Source organism: Phaethon lepturus, unplaced genomic scaffold, assembly GCF_000687285.1.
Source record: "Phaethon lepturus isolate BGI_N335 unplaced genomic scaffold, ASM68728v1 scaffold7275, whole genome shotgun sequence".
Lineage (NCBI taxonomy): Eukaryota > Metazoa > Chordata > Aves > Phaethontiformes > Phaethontidae > Phaethon > Phaethon lepturus.
The window spans coordinates 49,731-55,267 of record NW_010538283.1 but is presented as its reverse complement, the minus strand read 5'-3'; positions in this window follow the sequence as shown (position 1 = coordinate 55,267).

Below are 5,537 nucleotides of genomic sequence, written 5' to 3'. Positions count from 1 at the left end.
CATCTGTTTGTTCTGCTGTCCTTCGTGCTCCTTAGGCCAAATAATCATCTGTTGATGCATGTGAACTATGCATTAGTATTAATTAACAAGTCCTGTGTATGCTATTCATTATTTCATTAATCTATTGTCAGTGACACATACCCAAACGCATGCAGTCAGAATATGTGATATAAATCTCTCCCTTTTCTGGCTTTCTCAGCAGGACATCCATTTGGTCTTGGCTGATTTCTGAAAAAAAAAAAAAACCACAAAAAAACTAACCCTTAACCTTTTTCAGCTGATTATTTAAAGGTGGAGACCCTTTGGGTAACCTAGTGTTTATAAATCCAGCCAGGGAGACTGAAAAAAAAGTAGTCAAATTTTAATCCTTGATGTAATCCTGCAGAATTTGGCTAGATATAACCACAGTTGCGTAGGATTTTGTTGTTAATGACATACTTGTGAATAAGTGACTGTTGCATGTTTTCCTTTCAGGGCAGCCTAGGGCTGGTCTTGAAATCGAGTGACTGATTGGTTTGTGGAAGTGTTTATATTCTTTGCTTCGTTGAGGGAATCATGTCAGAATTATGCAGTTGAATTCTGAAATATATTTGTCAACTTTAAATTGTAAGAGCATGATGAAAGCTCCTGCAAGGGAGGTTCGGGGGAGAGTCATGCCTATCGCTATGGCAGTGCTGTTGCTGTTGTCTGCTCACTATTTTGGCCATTTGTTTTATGTTAAGACATCTAAGCTTTCTTTGCAAGCAGTAGGAACGAGGGTACGGGAAGGAACAGGTAATAGCCACTGCCTACCTACCCCACTTTCCAATCTGACCATTTAAAGTGGTGTCCCAAAACACTTTGGCACTTTGAATTCAGTGCTTTGAACTGAAGGACGAGGCAGATGGCTTACAGTTTTTAAGGCTGAAGGACCTTTGGAATAGGGTCCACATCTTGTGAAGTACTCCACACAGTGGAACCCTTGTCTGAACTGGGATACTGGAAAACAAAGAACAACTAGCAATTTATTCTTCAGAAGAAAATGAAGTCTCTAAAACAATGGTGCTGTACTGCATGATGTGACTCTGTTTCCCTCAAGGTTTTTTTTTAGCATTATGTAGGTGTCTTAGTTTTGTCTTTTTTTTTTTTTTTTTTGCTACTTGTTACTGTTTGCTAAATTGTCATGTTTCAAGACTGAAGAACTTCTTACAATTAGTCTTAAAACAGACATTTTGTGATGTTTCTCCAGTTAAATAGCTGGGTTTTTTCCTCATATCTGGCTTGTTTCATGTGGGGCATTGTTTGCCATTTTTATTCATACACTGCTCAGAAGTTTGAACTAAAATAACCCCCAAAAATTCCAGTTATTCAGGCTACAGCAAATGATCAAGATGTGATGTAACTCTTCCAGACTAGAGCATGCACAATCTAGAAGTGAACTGTAAGTTTACAGGGGTATGATCTGAAATTGTTTGGTATTTTTAGGTTGGAAAATTTCCACTGAACTCTGGATTAAGTCTGTAACAAATAATATTAGTCCTGCAGACAGTGGCTAAAAACATTAAGGATTTGTTCAGGGTTACACACACAGTGGGCCAGGTGACTGAAAGGAAAATATTCCAGGGCACCAGGGCTAGCTAGCCCTATCAGCCAGGAGTAGTAGCAGGCTTTCTGTTTTATTTGGCAGCTACTGCACGCAAGGACCTATGGGTTACCCCAGGAAAAGAGGTTATTTTATAATTCTTAGCTAAAGTTATTGTGAGTATCAGTTATGTAAAGTGCAGTAAGAATTGAGTCATTTTTGTGGGAGGCATATGGGTTGAGTTGAACAAAACCAGAAGCAAATTTTGGTTTAATGAACAGTTTTTGCATGTTTTATGGCACGTGTGCAACCCTGGGAAACCTGCATTTTTCACAGCTTGTGTACAAAAGTCTTCCTTCTTGTCTCTATTTCTTATCTCCAGTCTATTCACAGTTTAAAATGAGGCCTTTAAGTATGTGATGGATACATCACCAATGGTCAAATATATAATAATGAATCCTGCCTTTAATGCCTATTTGCCAAGTCTTCAATAGGTAGAATAGATAAAGGAACCCAGTGCTGTGCTTCCATTGAGACCCACGAGGGACATAACGTATGTAAATCTGGGTGTTCATGACTTCAACTCAACTGGCTAGGTTGAGAGTAGCTTTGAAAGTGTCATAAAGTAAGCAGAAATACTAACAATTATAATGTGGGCTACAAACCTTCTTTTCAACAAGGACCCTGAAGTATGATGGAAGCATTACTGCATTCATTTCTTTGAAAGGAAGCCCCATGAAGCAAGGCAAAACTGGATGTGCACTTCACCAGGTTTCACGTAGCAAAATGACACACTTCTAGAGGTAGAAGGGCTTTAGTATTTCAGCCTGGAAAGAACAGCTACATGTGTATATCTCTCTCCCTATTCTGCAGTTTGTAAAAGCACTCCTGATCCCAAAAGAGTTTTTTTAAAAATAAATAAATTAAAAAATCACCTTGAGCATCCTTGTCCTGAGATAGGCAATGGGTAGGGTGCCTGTTTGGACATTGGTTGTGTATGTGTAGTGGGAAGGGCCATTTTGGAGTTTTTCCTCTTCTGGAGAAGCTTCACTTTATCTCTTGATGACTTCACTTCTAGTGAGGAGTCAGTAGAGGTGAGCTTCTCCTGGCAGATAAAGGGACTTAAAGTGCAAGAGGGTTAATGGGCCCAGGATGGTCATAAGCAGCATCAAACAAGATGCGATGCTAGCCCTGGATCTACAGCAGTATCCCATTCATACAGAGCTTACCATTTATAACCCAGTCATGTTCCAACATTGCAGTAAGTAATTACCACAATACGAGCTTGGGGATATTTCCTGTATCCTGAGTTTAATAAGCACATCAACTGTCAGCCTGAGAATGTGTTTAACTCAGGATACAGTTACAGCAACTAGATGTACTAATGTTTATAGCATAATAAGGGATATACACTTCTAAAACACTGGGTACTTTGACAGGCAGTACGAGTGAACCATTATGGTTTATCTTGGTCTGAGGTGTTTTAGAATTGGATGATGATCCTTGGACTTCCAAAATATGGAGCAACCCCAGAGCAGGGCTAAACTGGAAAGGAGCCGTAAGAAACCAAGGGGCTGTATTGTGTTGCCCTGGGGCACTACTCGGGTGAGAAATACTGCTTTTCTGAAGTTTTACCAGCACCAGATTCACACAGTGCAAACAATTGTGTTAGGGCTAGACGGTAGACACAGCTAACTACCTTCAAACTTCAGTGATTGTATAGGAGTATTCCCTTTTTCCTGTATAGTTTCAACTTAAAGAATTGGTGAAGATTAAGGAGATTCTTATTTTACCTTAAGCAACAGTAGATCAGCTGGCTTTTATAAGTTCCTTAAGAGATACTTAGATCATCTTATTTTGATGCAGAATGGGTATGGCTGGTTTTTTTTGTTTACCTCAGAAATTAATCTAAACATTGTGTGGCAAAGATGCTGTTACTTAGCCTGCACTGAGTGACGTCAGGTTTGCCAGCAAACCCTTTGAAATAGTTCCACAGCTCATACATCATTAATCAGAGGGAAATAACCTGACTCAAGTTATACTAAGTAATTCTGTAATAGGTGCTGAGAAGTCTCCATGCAGGAGAAGGCTTGTGAAGAGAAGCCTAAGGTAACTGGGGCACCTACTAGTGAGATGCTGAACTGAATCCATCCACTGTAAAAGTCCGCTCCAAAGCCTTCTCCTGTACAGGCCATTCTGTGTTCATTTTGCTCTGCCAAATAAGCAAGTGCCAGGCCTGCGTCCTGAGCTCCTTGGCCAAAATTGCAATTTATCCTGGAATAAATCCTTACATTCTGGCACTCCTGTAGAGATGTCTGCCACGTACATTGCAATAGTAATCTTGTGAAGTATCTTAGAAGAAGAAGGGGTATGAGCTAAAGAAACTGATCAAAAGATGTGATGCAAGTCTTTAACAATATCCAGCCCATTCTGTCCTGGCAGGTTCTTTGTCTGATAGATTATAACACTGTCTTCCTTGTACCAGGAGCTACTGTGATACTCCAATCTGCTGCCCAAGGCTGTGAAAATGCATACAATGCATAAGACAACACAACAGTACTCTACAGACATAAAATCCAGAGCAACCAAACACAGGCTGTTATCCACACAACCCAATTGCCTTTATTGTTCAGAAAACGTTGTATGCAGTAGCATGATACTCTCTACAGTTTTAAATAAACTTTAATGACTTTTGCAGCAGGTGTTTAGAAATGTTTCATTTTTATTTTATTTGTTGTGCAACACTTAACTACTTCAGGCCAGTTGGAGGGTGTAATCTTCAGGCTGATGTGTTTCTAGCTACAAAATTCTGTGTTGGATCTCTCTGTGCACATCAGGCAAGGATATGAAAGTAGCCCAAGGGGGCTTTCCTAATCATGTCACTAATTTAATTGTCAGGATTAGCATTTTAGAATCAAACAATTAGCATGGGAAGAGCTTGCTGATCTCTGTACTTGGAGCATGGCCATGCACTTGTGAAAAGGAAAAGTGAACAAGTAAGCAGCAAAGTAATGTTTAAATTAGGAGACGATCAGATCAAACTGTTAAAATACCTTACTATCTATAGATACGTCATCTTTAACCTATCCAGTAAAGGCAAATATTTTCTTAAAACTCTTTAAAATTCTGTCACCTTAATAGAACAGTAGTCATACATCAAAATACAAAAGCACTCTTACTTCTGCTCTGCTGCACAGCACACTTGCTATATTTAGCAGTGCTGGGAAATCAATTGCTTTATATAATCTCATCAGAAGCCATTGCTGAAAAAACCCATCCGAGTCTGTCACTTGACCTTGGGCAAAACACCAGTCTGTGCTTTCTTCAGAGCTCCTTCTGCCATGTGTGTTAGAAGAATCCTTAACCAAGCAGTGATTTTTGGCTGTCCTTGTCTGAAGTCAGTGGAGTAAGCAAGTCATGTTAGTCTTCTACTTGCATCTTTGCTTAATTCAACCTTTCCTTTCAGAGAACTGGATTTTTCTGCTGATTCTTTAGCATGTTCTGTGCTCTTCACTTCACTTGAACTTTCAGCACAGCAGAAACAATAGCAATTTTCTTTTGTTTAGTCCTTACAATACTAATTTTCTTTTACTTATCCCTTATTAGTAGAAGCAAACAAAAAAAATCATTGTGATTGATAGCTACAAAACACTTTGATCTCTGAAATACAAGGTGTGCTAGATCACTATGTTTAATCTTTCCCCTGCTTTCTTATCCAGAAGCCAGATAATACCTGATTCCTACTTCTGAAAACGTAATTTCTTCTGGCTCAGGGATTCTACAGCTACAAACTGTTTGGGGCTGTGAGAAATCTTTACAGAAATACTGCAGTATGTTTGCTCTGTTATTTCCATTCTTCCTCTGTGTTGGCCAACACACACCTTGGATAGTGGGGTTAGACAGACCTTTTTGTACAGCTGTTGTCCCAAGTGTGTATGTGCTTGGTAATAGTGAGGAGGGGAAAGTCGCAGCAGAA